Genomic DNA, 14,997 nt, shown 5'->3' with positions numbered 1-14,997 from the left:
TGCAATAGGGCCTATTGATGGGTTCTGGGAACGATAAAAGTAGCTTGGTAGATGGCCGATATTATACTATGTGGCGGATTATATTAAGCAGGAATCCTCCCAGTAGTACATCACAAGGGATAGACAAATCAGACCTCATATTGTTTGGAGCCTCAGAATAAATCTCCAGCCATTCTTGCGACATCAGTTTTTGGTCTTCATAAAGAAGCTATTGCGATACATTTTTCATACTTGTGTTTAATTTATATGACAATAAATATTGTTTTTGTAGAGTCCTATCTTAACCAAAACCTCAGCAATTGTATTAACCTTTAATGTCACTATGTACAATGTCTAACATACACATTCTTATTTGCTAATATATTACTAATAACATTCATTATTAACATTTATTTAGATAGTACCAGTGTACTCTGCAATTAGGTATTAGACTTGTATATTTTTTAGTACACTGAAAAGGTACTGCTACTAATTTGTCTGTATTTAAATATTAATTATACTTAGTGTATATTTTATTTACATTATATTTGTGTGCCTCATGTATCAACAAGTTTTATCATTCACAACGAGTGATAAAACTTGTTGCGTATGATAAATGGTGCTCCAGCCAATCCCAACTGTCATTTTTCAAACAGATGACAGTTAGGAGCTGATTGGCTGGAGCACCATTATCATACCCAATGAGTTTTGTCACTTGTTGTGAATGATAAAACGCGTTGATAAATGAGACCCTATATCTGTTATATTTGTAGATATATTTGATATTTATTTTTTTCTCGTCTTATTGCTAAACATTATGGGGGAGATTTATCAAGCCTTGGAGAGATCAAGTGGAGAGATATATAGTACCATACATTCAGCTCCTAAATGTCACTTTATAGGCTGTGTTTGAAAAATGACAGTTAGGAGCTGATTGTTTGGTACTTTGTCTCTCTCCAAGTCTTAGTACATCTCCCCCACAGACTGTAAAATGAGAGCTAGGATTGTCTCCACTTTATCTCTCCAATGCTTGATGCATCTCCCAATGCCATTTAACATTAAACCCAGCAGGAACAATTTGGTCCTTTAGAGCTGTCCTTTGTTAATTCCCACAACATGTGATCACACTATGTACGGGGACAAATCATGTATACCTTTTGATAATTTGATTACTTTTGTTTTCTCTAGAAATAGTATTATGTGGAACCTTTGTTGATTTTTGGACAACCAGCAGGAAGCCATACACAATTGGGCTATACCCCCACACATCATGGGACTCAAACTGTCAGATCAAATCTCTTTTCACACTGGCACTTTCCGCTGCCTCCCTCATTGCGCCATTCACCTGAGGTCAGGAAATACAAGCTGACAGTGTGAATAGAGATTCATGCAGACGATTTGAGTTCCCTGACAATTGGTATGATTTGGCGGTGGAAGTAATACTCCTATACATTGCTGATATAGAATTATAGAGTTAGCTTAGGCTATAACGGATTTTCTCTTTTTATTCTAAACCATCATGTACCAAATATTATTCATTCTTATTTCACTCCATGGCATGTTATCTAAGGCTATTGCATCCTTTACTCTCCCTGCAGCTCACCCCTCTGTACACATTGCAGCCTCAATAATCTACTCCCCTCTTGTGAACACACATGAGCTATTTACTTATCTTTCTAAATTGACCATAACATCCACAACCTGTCGCCATAAAAAACTTTCATACAAAACACAGTACTATATTTATATCTCTCTCCTTCTGCTTCTCTTAGCTGGTGACATATCACCAAATCCAGGCCCTACACACATGCCCTACTCACAACGGAATATAAATCCAGCAAACCTCAGACACATCACATGCCTCCCATCACCCTCCAAAACACTGAAATGTGCCTTATGGAATGCACGCTCTGTTTGCAACAAACTAACATCCACCCATGACCTCTTTATTTCTAATAACCTCAATCTTCTGGCATTAACAGAAACATGGCTCACACAAACAGACACTGCCTCCCCTGCAGCACTCTCACATGGTGGTCTACACTTCACACACACCTCCAGGCCTGGTAATAGTAAAGGAGGTGGAGTAGGAATACTACTGTCCCAATCTTTTACATATACAGTTATTCCACAGGTACCATCCCTTACATTTACATAATTTGAAGTACATTCTATTAGGACTTTCACTCCTTTCTCTCTGCGCATTGCTGCTATCCATCGTCCACCTGGACCACCCAATCAATTTCTGGAACATTTTTCTGCCTGGCTCCCTCACTTCCTATCCTCTGACATCTCCACCATTATTATGGGTGATTTCAATATCCCCATTGACAGTCCACAATCCCCTCATGCCTCCAAACTTCTCTCCTTAACATCCTCTCTTGGCCACTCCCAATGGACTGACTCCTCTACTCATCAAGATGGCCACTGCCTTGATCTTGTATTTACCAGACTATGCTCAGTCTCTGATATCACTAATTCTCCTTTCCCTCTCTCAGATCATAATCTTATCACCAGCACACTCTCCTCCATTACATCAACCTCAATGCCAAGCAAATCAACCAAACCTCCTCAAACTCGCAGAGATATTAATGCTATTAATTTTGAACAACTATCCACCTCTCTGCAACAATCACTCTTACCTATTTCTACTTTCACTTCTCCTGAGACTGCTGTATCACACCTGAACCAGACCCTAGAACTAGCCCTTGATAAAGTAGCTCCAGCTACCCATCACATTCCGCGTAGACTTAGACGTCAACCGTGGCATTCCAAATTCACAAGACACCTACAAAAACTCTCACGTAAAGTAGAACATCAGTGGCGAATGTCTCATACTCCAAGTGACTTCCTCACATGTAAGACGATCTACCACTCTTATCGTAATGCACTGGATACTGCCAAACAGACATATTTCCAATCTGTTATCTCTGCCCAAGCCTCTAACCCCAAGCGACTTTTTAATACATTTAAATCACTTCTTACCCCTCCATCACCCAACCCACCTGCTACTATCAGTGCACAAGATCTTGCTTCCTATTTCAAAAACAAGATTGATAATATCTGAAATGAAATGGTATGCACTTCCTCAGCCAGGGCTTGTTCAATTCCCTACCTGAACCCAGTGGCACGTTCTCATCATTTGACCCCACTAATGAAGATGAAGCAGCTACACTCTTCTCATCCTCCTACTCTTCTACCTCTCCTCTTGTTCCTATACCCTCACAAATCAGTAAAGCTCTGTCTCCTGTGCTCATTCCACACTTAACTAAAATCTGTAATCTCTCTTTCTCTACTGGTATCTTTCCATCACTGTTCAAGCATGCAGTGATCACTCCCATTTTGAAAAAACAAAATTCTGACCCTAACTCTCTCTTAAATTACTGTCCTATATCCCAGCTACCTTGCCCCTCCAAGCTACTGGAGAGACTTGCCTACACTCGCCTCACACACTTTCTTAACACCCACAACTTATTGGATCCACTTCAGTCAGGCTTTCATTCCCAACACTCCTCTGAGACAGCACTGACTAAGGTAGTAAATGATCTGGTCACTGCCAAGGCTAAAGGCCATTATTCACTTCTAATTTTTCTAGATCTCTCAGGCGCCTTTGACACTGTTGACCACTCTCTTCTCATACAAACACTACCATCCATAGGTCTTCAAGACACAGCCCTTTCTTGGTTTTCATCCTACCTATCTAATCGCTCTTTCACTGTTCGCTTTTCTGATTCTACCTCCACTTCGCTACCTCTATCAGATGGAGTACTACAAGGTTCAGTATTAGGTCCTCTGCTTTTCTCAATATATACCACCACTCTTGGCAAACTAATCAACTCTTTTGGTTTTCACTATCATCTGTACGCGGACGATACTCAAATTTACCTACCCTCCCCAGATTTGTCACCATCTGTGCTGGTCCGTGTCACTGAATGTCTCTCTGCCATTTCATCTTGGATGTCATCTCGCTACCTCAAACTTAATATATCCAAAACAGAATTAATTATATTTCCACCGGCCAACCTGATATCTCTATTACTGTTGACAACTCGGCAATCAACCCCACCCCACAAGCTCGCTGCCTAGGTGTGATCCTTGACTCTGAACTGTCTTTTGTTCCCCACATTCAATCTGTCTCTAAATCCTGTTACATACATCTAAGAAACATAGCCAAAATTTCGACCATATCTTACACAAGACACTGCAAAAACTCTAATACACGCACTCATAATTTCCCGCACTGACTATTGCAATAGTCTCCTTATTGGTCTTCCCAAAAACAGGCTCTCCCCACTACAATCCATTTTGAATGCAGCTGCGAGGTTGATCTTTCTCACCAAACGTTCAGTGTCTGCTGATCCACTCTGTCAGTCCCTACATTGGCTGCCGGTCTTCTACCATATTCAATTTAAAATACTTACACTCACACATAAAGCTATTAACCAAACCACACCAACATACATCTCCTCACTTATCTCAAAAAATCTTCCAACCCGACATCTCCGTTCTGCACAAAATCTGCGTCTCTCATCCCCACGCAATACTTGTTCCCATTCACGGTTACAGGACTTTTTTCGGGCTGCACCCACCCTGTGGAATGCCCTCCCACGCACAATAAGACTTTCCACTAGTTTCCAAACATTCAAGCGTTCTCTGAAAACTCACCTCTTTAGACAAGCTTATCAGATTCCAGACCGCCCACCTAAACTTTTATAGCTCCCTATCTAACTCCCTTCTTATAGTAAACACCTATCACATCTTCTCTTTCTTCACTTTAACATCCTCCTAACCCTAGGCCAACTTTCCAGTGTGATTGGATTATGCAGCCCACCAAGAATATCTGTAATTGGGCTGGACCAATTTGCAATATGTAGCACCTCTCCTTGTGTATCAACACCTATTTCCCTATAGATTGTACGCTTGCGAGCAGGGCCCTCTTATCCTTATGTATGTCATGTATGTATGTATTTTACAACCCAGTATAATGTTAATCTTGATTCAAATTGTAAAGTGCAATGGAATTTGCTGCGCTATATAAGAAACTGTTAATAAATAAATAATAAAATTTAACACCCACTGTTTCCTTGATATCAGCATATGAATTGTCAGCACTTTTCAGTACTTCAGAAGCCTTGATAACAAGAGTCACGTAGATGAATGAAAAGTTGTTGAAGGGCAGTTGCAGTGAAGGTGGCACTGTAAGGATGCACACAGCAGCTAAATAATCACGTTCTGCCTTCACTGACAATTCTTCAACAACTTTTAAATTAATTTGCACTTCTTGTCCCTGAGGCGCCTGCTGGACACAGCTGTGATGAAGAGTCAAACAGTGTTGGCGAGTTAATGGTTGTGGTCTCAGGAGGTAGAAGAAATCCTTAGGCAAAGTTTTTCTTTAACAAAAACAAACAATGGAATTTTTTCTCATTCTTCTTGTTGTAGCTGTTTTACTACTTTGTTGATCAACGGGTAACTCTATGTCAACTTTAAATACATTGTTTATCAGGTTTAATTATGTTACTTATCGATTCCTACCTATCGATTCCTACTTACCTATACACTCTAAAAATTGTCGCTGTTTAGCGTTATGAGTTGCACAAGAAATAATTGCTTTCAGACTTTGATTGTGGTTCCAAAGCACAAAAAGTTATTATTCAACATAAAAACAGATGGTTACACGCTGTGATCTAAATACAATTAGCACAAATAAATTATACAGACCCAAGGTACAGTCTTTACATACGCATGCGCTCTGGACCCAGATCCCGGCATCAAAGACGAAACCTCCGTCAACAGCAAAACAAGAAGACTGACATCCAGTTTCAGAGAGCCCACATATATACACTTACAGGGATAGGCAATACAATAGAACAGGTTGGCATGATTCCACTGGTTCTTCTTCTTGGTTTTTCTGTTACAGTATAGTTCATAGGTCAGTTCGTATGGTCACAATGCAGCCTCCAACAGCTCTTTGTGTCCTTTTTCCCGCTGCATAATAAATCTAAGCTGGCTACATTACAGAGTACATTTTAATGTTTTAACTCTCTATGATCTACAGTTTGCAGACACATGTTGCGATCTCCTCACCGATGATACCGGAAATCTGCAAAGACACAGTGGTTTAGATTGACACCAAACACGGTCTGCTTACCATGTACTAAATCTTAGATAGCAAATAACATTTATTTCACAACATTACTAATACTGAATAAACCTTGAATATCACACTTTAATGCTAGGGAACCATTTTATGTAAGTGTGCAGTGTGTAAGTAAGGAGTATTGAGAAAAGACGCTGGTTAGCATTGTGCAACTACGTGTTTGTGGAGTACACCATGGTACGTGTTTTGCAAGGTTGATCATTTTATATGTTTTAGTGACTGCCTGTATTTATATGATGAGGACTTTTAACATCTTTCTATTGCGTGGGAATCGCATGATGCTAAATAATAGCATCGCCATGTACTTATAATGGGCGATATTCGCTAAAATGGCGCTGGGCGACCAGTCGCAAAATGGCGTCTCCTTGCCATTCGCAAACTGGCGTCGTGCAGATTTTAATTTTAAACCAATTCTGTCTCGGCCAATTATCCGGCTTCGACATACTCTTTGCAAGAGTTTTATATCGACAAGATAGAGGGACTGATGTAGAGTGAATGCATCCTAGTTTGCCTAGCAGACCTAGCTTTACATGAATTTGCATTGCACATGCTCAGAAAATGAGCGCATGCAAATATGTGTGACAAAATATATAGAAAAAAGAGAGTGCTGAAAACAGCAAGATTAAGTATAAATTTATTAATAAATTAATAATTTCTTAAAAGTACATAAAATATATTCTTTCAGTGAGCATGTACCAAATGCCAGCCAGCAATATTTATAATCCAATGGTTAATCATTAATCTCAATCAGATTGTGTATACCACATATAAAATTACTTATGTCTAAAGGCCCACATACATCAGCAATTGATTGCAGTAATTCTGCAATTTGCAAACGATTGTGTATAAAAATCTTTCCCTTTTTCAATCGATTGCGGCATTGCTACAATCTGCAATCGATTGAAAAAGGGAAAGATTTTTATACACAATCGATTGCAAATTGCCTTTAGACTCTATAAAATTAACATAATTAAAGCACCTTATTAAACCTAAAAACATTCACTTACGGGGGGTATCCACTTAGCCATATACAAATGAGAGCACAATTGCGACATTGCAATCGTACTGTCGTTTGTATAGCTAGTGATATGCCTAGACTGAACGTTCACTCGTTCAGTCCCGGCACATCCCTCATCCCCGCACATGCAGAACCTGACGAGATTGTCAGGTTGACCTACATGTACGGGCGATGTTGGATGTCGGAAGCGACCCGCGGGCACGTGCATCGCGAGTCGCTTCCGTCCAAAACATGCCCGACGCATGCACGATGCATGCGCGATTTGCAAGCGATTGCACGATAACATCGTTATCGTTCAATCACTTGTTTATATTTCCTAAGTGGATACCCCCCATTAACCCATTAATCAGATCCTCTTTTAAATCAATGTAAATTGTTTCAAATGGAAAATATTACCTATTCTAGGCTTGCCATAAATTGATACATACAACAAATAAACAAACAAATTTCACTTAAGCTGGCCATACACGCTGCAATTATCGGGTTAAATATTGCTCGGTCGGGCATGCTGGATTGTCCAGCATGCCGTCCGATGCGATATTACCCGGTAACTGTCGGCCGCATAGGGCAGTGTATGCCCAGCGCGGCCGACAGACAGACATTTCCTGTGTTCCTTCCTACGGAAGGAACAGGGAAATGTCTCCTCCCCCAGGGGCGGAGCGCAGATGTCAGGCTATACACTATGAGATTTCTCTCACAGTGTATGCCGCAGACATCTGCAGCTGGCAGCCGGCCAGATAAAATGTCTGTCGGTCTGACAGACATTTTATCTTGCCGTGTATGCCCAGCATTAGTAGCCAGTTGTGAGGATAATCTTGTAGCAATTAATATTTGTTGTGCTTGGATACAAATTGATACACAGTACTTGACCTCCGCTGTTTAATCTGATATAGAGGTTTTAAGCAGCACACTGTTTATTGATATTGTCGTCCTGCATGTGAGTTTGTTTAATTTGCTGCACCTGTGTGACAGCTTTAAACGTGTATAAGATATCCAATTATTTATTTGTAGCAGCCTGATAGTGCTTTTAGCAACACAGTGTAATTCTCTTTTTGGCTATAGAGAAAACAATTCACAGTCAGTTTTTATAAGCAGCTATTTAGCTGTATATTTGCCAGAGATGCTGTTTTCCAGAGTTTCTGAAATATGCAGCTTCTGCTAATATCCATCATGGCCATGTGGTAATAGAAAAGAAAAAGAAATTGTTCTTTTACCGGGATGTTGAACCCGCAGTTTCTGGGGATTCTCCAAGGGATTTGCCCGCTGTTAACACTCTCGGTTATGTCGCTCGTCTCTAGGGCTTGTAGACATATAATACCCTTTGAGCGTGTGATTGGTAGGTGTGGATCAGTGTCAGCCAGGCGTCACTTTGTAAAACGCGTTTCTCTGCCTAAGAGCTCGGCGGCTTACTCACTAGGGTGCACCATGTTCGAAGAAGTGGAACTGGGGAGGGAAGCGTCAAATTTCATACACACTGATGATGATGATGATGAATAGCAGAAACCAGTAGCATATGCAGCCCACACGGAGGTGTTCACATCTTGAGATGCATACAGCTCTGCATGTGGGTGAAAGTACACTATTTGTATGTGCCCACTTCTTTTGTGTAAAGTACACCTGATTTACTTCCAACTCTGCATCGGGTGAGTGTTTATTTTAGTTGACCTTGGAACCTTGGATACAACACAGGTCTGCTCTGGCCTCATCCAAAACAGCATCAAAATCAAAAAACAACTTAATTCTGACTATTTTATATAATAGCCCTCCTAGCAAGCACATAAGGAAGACAGAATGACAAAGCAATCAATTTAGCAAAAATTTCACCTGAAGGTAGATGTTTTATATCATTTCCTGACCCTCAACATGGCTTTTCTCCATTTTCTGTCAATTAGTAATGTTCTTTTCTCGTACGTGTTTTGTTTTATGTCCTTTCTGTTTATATGTCCTACTGTATATGATCACAAGTTCTTATTCATCTCCTTATTTCTCAAAACATTCTTCCAATCCCTCATGTTTATCTTGTTCTTTTCCCCATGTTGAACTCCTTGACTTCCCACACGCAACTTAACTGCTCAGACTTGTTCTAGAGTGATGTACACTGGCAAAGCCACAGGCTGGCAGTATCATATCCTGGCACTCTGGCATTTTACACTATGCCAGACGCTGGAGAGGCCTGCTGGATTAACCACTGCCATCTCCGGGCATTGAACAGATGGGAGAAAAACTCACTGTTGGTTTTAAACAAGCTGTTACATGATTATTGCCTTAGAATTGCAGATAAGCAGAAAGCTAAATTAGCAGGAAAAAGTGTGGTTTAGACAGAATTGATTAACTGTTTTGAAAAAGATGTACTCCCAAGAGAATGCCATTGTAACTATTTTTTTTTTTAAAGTTGCATTTCTTGTTTACGATATCTATAATAAAACTTTTTCTATGTCTAACATACAATACTTAAAATATTCATCTAGAGGATAAAATGGTCACAGTGTTTAGCGCTGTTTTATTATTCCCTTTTTGTAAAGTTACCAACAATTAAAAGAATTAGTATTCATAGCTTAATAACATTTTGTATGTGAATATATTTTTTTTAGCACCAGTAAAATGTCTTCATAATAGCAAATATTATTTCTAGACGTAATTAAATAAAAAGGAATACAGTACTCCAAGCCGGATCACAAACCTGCCTCAAGTCCCAGCTTGAGATGTAAAGAATATTGCTTTAGATTAAATTAGTCAGTCTATGGGTGGGATGCATTGAGCGTTGCATTTGGAATGCTATACATCCCGCCACTTACCGCATGCATAGTGACATGTATTAACGCCACTTGCATGTATATATGCACATAAACATGTAAATGACAGCAGTCCATTGCGATATGACGACTTCTAGGCTTATGACATGGCAGTTCTGCGCATGCACAAGTCACTGGAAGGGATCCTATTTTATCTCTCTCAGGAAATTATATAGTAAAAAGCCCATAGGCTTCTATTAGGCAACACCATCTATAGTTTTATCAGCTGCAAGCTCTGGAAAGTTTTGCTTTCCGTAGCTTGATACATATGGGGAATGCGGTCAACAGTAGTTTTATGAGTTTTACCGCATTTTACAGTTAGAAAAGCCATGGCCAAAGTTGAGAATGACACAAGTATTACTTTTCACAAAGTTTTGCTGCTTCAGTGTTTTTAGACCTTATTGTCAGATGTTACTATGGTATACTGAAGTAAAATTACAAGCTTTTCATATGTGTCAAAGGCTTTATTGACAATTACATTAAGTTTATGCAAAGAGTCAATATTTGCAGTGTTGAACCTTCTTTTTCAAGACCTCCGCAATTCACCCTGGCATGCTGTCAATCAAACTCTGGGCCACATACTGACTGATGGCTTCCCAATCTTGCCTAATCAATGCTTGGGAGTTTGTCAGAATTTGTGGGGTTTTGTTTGTCCACCCATTTCCTGGCCATGGACCCAAAATTTCGATGTTTTGTTCCCCGAGCCACTTAGTTATCACTTTTGCCTTATGGCAAGGTGCTCCATCATGCTGGAAAAGGCATTGTTCGTCACCAAACTGTTCTTGGATGGTTGGGAGAAGTCGCTCTTGGAGGATGTTTTGGTACCATTCTTTATTCATGGCTGTGTTCCTAGGCAAAACTGTGAGTGAGCCCACTCCCTTGGCTGAGAAGCAACCCCACACATGAATGGTCCTAGGATGCTTTTTTTGTTTTTCTTTTTGCAAGCAGGGTAAATACTGACTGCTTTTGCATGTAGCCCACAAATACTGGACAACTTTACTTTTACACTGCAATTTAGATTTGAGGTAGGACACACCCCTCTCACACCCAAATCTCTCTGCACATTTTACATCTGCCTCACCTGTGGGTACATTTACTAAGGTGGGAGTTTTTAGAAGTGGAGATGTTGCCCATAGAAACCAATCAGATTTTACTTAACATTTAAATAACACCTTCAGAACATAATAACTAGAATCTGATTGGTTGCTATGGGCAACATTTCCATTTCTAAAAACTCACTTTAGTAAATATACCTTCTGTAGTGCAACTTGATATTGCCCAGGTGCAAAGTTACTTGTTTGTTTTTCTTTGCTCCCAACTCTAAATCAGCCACTTTGGGCCAAATGTAATAGTGTCCTGGTTTAGTAATTCCGGAGTATTTCTGGCAACTTACAAGTTTCCATGTAATACATGCAACTACAGTTAGTCAAACTCATCGCAACACAACTCACCCTCCAGATGTAATGTAAAACATACCATGGCAGCTACCACGCTCTGACCTATTAGAGCGGCCCCATTCATTCCCATGGAGATTATCTGTGAGTGAACTCTCAGTAGTGACGGGCTCCTCTAGGGAGAAGTTGGTTGTTTTTTTTTGTTTTGCCAAGTACCCTTGTATATCTACATGGACCAAAGAGGATCTTTTCCTTATGATTTTTATGTCATAAATTGGTAAAAGATGGTATTTTTTTATTTTTATTTTATAAAGTATTTTCAAATTCAGTATGCAAGTACTGTGGTCTTTTCAATATTTCTTTTACAAATGCACTACTGCTGCCAGTGGGCCCTTTCTGCCAGCATGCCCTGGCAGCCCTTACAATTGAGCATGGGGCTTGCTGTGACTTGTAGTTGCTGAGACTTGTAAAGGACAAAATTATTAGTAATAATAATTATTATGTGCACCCTAGTCGCTGGAAACATATGGGCGTAGATACTACAGGACAGTGTCCGAAATTTCGTATGAGTAATGCTTCCTATATTCTTTTTTTATATCTTTTTATTTATCAAAATGTAAGACAAAAATATAAAACAACAACAGACACATACATCCGGTGTCATCAAAAGGGGAAAAAAGACAGTCAAATGTTACAGTGTGTGACAAAAAAAAATACAAATAAGCTTCTTCAAACCAGCTGACTATATTATTTTTTGTCCTCTCTTTCCTTCCATTTGTTAAACATATAAAAATGGATGTGGTACAATAAACTGAAAACCTAAAATAGTGATTATTATTAATATTATAAAACATCAAAGTGTTGATTATGGGAGCCAAAAAAAAAAACTCCAGTTATCGTGAAAAATATATCAAATTGTAACCTTGAATCTTATTAACAAATTTAATAGATTAATAATAGAGCTTCAGAAACTGATCAGAAAAACAGTAATGGACAAAAATTAAGGACGAGGAGGATTGTGGGGGGGAGAAAAGTTGGAAATGAGGGGAAGCGAGCCGTGAACAAGGAGAAAAAAACAATAACTAAATATAGAAATAAAAAAAGGAGTGGGGAAAGGGGCAACAGAAGAGAAAATAGATAAGTAAATAAATAAAAGTAAATATATTAGACTAGGGAATAAGTGTTTAAGATTGACCAGGAAGGGTCGCATTGTTGAACCTATACCACGGGGACCAAATATTGTGAAACTTGTCCACATTATTGTTTTGAAGACTAGTGATGTACTCCATTTTGGGCACAAACCAAACACGATTGAGGAGCGCCTGTTGAGTTGGAGGAGAATGGTTTTTCCAGGTCCTAGCGATTTGATATTTAGCCGCACAAGAAATATGCATAACCTATTGTCAAACTTAGATAGCTGGCAGATCGGGGCACACAGGAGCAACGAGGCTGGGGGGAGGGGGGGGCATAATGGAACTAAAGAGGACATAAGTGATTGAACGAGCGACCGAAAAGGAACAATATTAGGACACGTCCACCAAATATGGAAAAAGGAGCCTACTTGACCACAGTTTCGCCAACACATGTTGGAAGTGGCGGGATATATTTAGTTAAGACGTTCCGGCACAAAAAACCATCGGGTGTACACTTTATATGAGTTCTCTTTGATGGAAACACTGATAGAGCATTTCGATATATTGAAGCGGATGACCTCCCAAGTTTCATCCCCCAGAGAGATACCTAGGTCCAGTTCCCAAGAAAGTTCATGGGCCGCCAGATGTGGATGCTCCTGGATGAGGATAGTGTGATATATACGAGAAATGAGGCCTTTATCAGCAGGACTGTAAATACAAAGGCGTTCCATCACCGTGGTGTTGCATAGGGAGTTAGAGGATGGAAGGGATGAGGTAACGAAGCTCCGGAGTTGGAGATATTGATAGAAACAGGTTTGCGGGAGTGAATGTTTCTTGCGGATTTCGGCAAACGTTTGCAGAGCAAAATTGCCAATGATGTGATGGAAATGGGTAATGCCAATATCTGACCAAGTAGTAGTCATATGGGGTGAGTTGCCAGGGGAAAAAGAGGGATGATTCTACAGGGGGGTTTGGGGCGAAGGGTAGGTAGACAGAGCAAATTTAGAAGAGAGTGAGTCCCAAGTAGACAAAGTGAGAACAACTGAGGGGACTGAGAGAGCTGAGGGGGTGTTTGCGTAGAAGCCAGGTGAGGTCGGAAACGGAGGTGATTTTACAGAGTTCAGATTCCAGGTCAACCCATCGTTTGGTGCCTTTGGAGGAGTGCCAAGCTGCCAGTTCACTTAGCCTGGAGGCTTGGTAGTATTTAGATAGTGATGGAAGGCCAAGACCTCCTGTTACTGAATTTTGAAAAGAATCTCCCTGCGGAGACAAGGTCTTCTGTTGTTCCAAATAAACTTACCATAGAGTGACTGAAGAATGGGAGGGTCTGAAAAAGATATAATAGTTTGGGAAGAACATTCATTTTTACTGCGTTTATGCGACCTATCCAGGAGCTAAAAAGAGTACGCCAACGAGAAATATCTTGCTTAATTGCACGGAATAAGGGAGGATAGTTCGCTTTGTACAGACTGTGGTAAGATTTTGTGAAGTGGATTCCAAGGTATTTAATAGAATCTGTCCTCCATGCAAAGGTGAAATTAAGACGAAGGAGGTCCAGGGTTGCACAAGGGATATGGATGGGCAGGGCTTCAGATTTATCGTGATTTACCTTGTAACCAGACAAGCGACCATATAGAGATAATTCCTGGAAAAGATTTGGGAGAGAGATCAGAGGGTTGGTGAGGGTGAGGAGGACATCATCGGCAAAAAGAGAGATCTTGTATGAGGAATTGCCAATAGAGATACCAGAGATATCAATATTCGCTCGAATCCTACAGGCTAGGGGCTCTACAATAAAAGCATAGATAAGTGGGGAGAGTGGGCATCCCTCTCTGGTTCCATTTGAGATAGAGAAGGGGTCTGAAAGAAGGCCTCCTGCTAAAACAGAAGTGGAAGTATTGAAGTATAGAAGGAAATGCTTCCTATATTCAAGCGGCGCCTGGTACTGCTTGAAAATGTAAATATTTTGTTGAAAAGTTCTTTATTAACAAAACTTTTACTTTCAATCTTCTTTTACTTCCAATACCTCTATTGTGTGCACATTTTCATGCCTGGAAGGACGTCGCTGACATAGATAATTTATTACCCACTCTCATACTTATACAATTATAATATATACAATATATTAATATACAATCTCATACAATATTTATTGTCACCCTAGCAAAAAAGATCAGCCCCATGTCTTAGCGAGTTGCAGCCTACCTTGCTAGAATATATATATTACGATAGCCATAACGCTTTCTACGATATTGAAAATGGTGTAAAAATGTATAGAAAATGAGAGATTTACATCAACACCCTCCCTGACTGTGCAAACCACTATAAGTAAGGTCTTCGAATACACAACCTAGTTTCTCCTCATGCGGATTACTTAATTTCTTACATCCTTACCCGCACAACAGATATTTTGTGTACTACTTTCCAGTAACATGTGAATTGTCTTTTGAATGATGCTGTGCTGGTGACTCCACTTTTGATGTACTACATTCTTTTGTATGTCTATGCCTCCCCCACTTTCCCT

At 39.9% G+C, this 14,997-nt stretch overlaps 1 protein-coding gene across 1 annotated transcript in view; it reads left to right on the top strand.

The window, feature by feature from the left end:
* The window catches only part of HOMER3 (homer scaffold protein 3), a 127,263-nt gene that overhangs the window by 53,710 nt on the left and 58,556 nt on the right, over positions 1-14,997 (top strand). The window lies entirely within an intron of this gene.

Source organism: Taudactylus pleione, unplaced genomic scaffold, assembly GCF_031769625.1.
Source record: "Taudactylus pleione unplaced genomic scaffold, aTauple2 ptg000044l, whole genome shotgun sequence".
Classification (NCBI taxonomy): domain Eukaryota; kingdom Metazoa; phylum Chordata; class Amphibia; order Anura; family Myobatrachidae; genus Taudactylus; species Taudactylus pleione.
The sequence above is the reverse complement of the archived record's forward strand: the minus strand, read 5'-3'. Positions and strand labels throughout refer to the sequence as shown.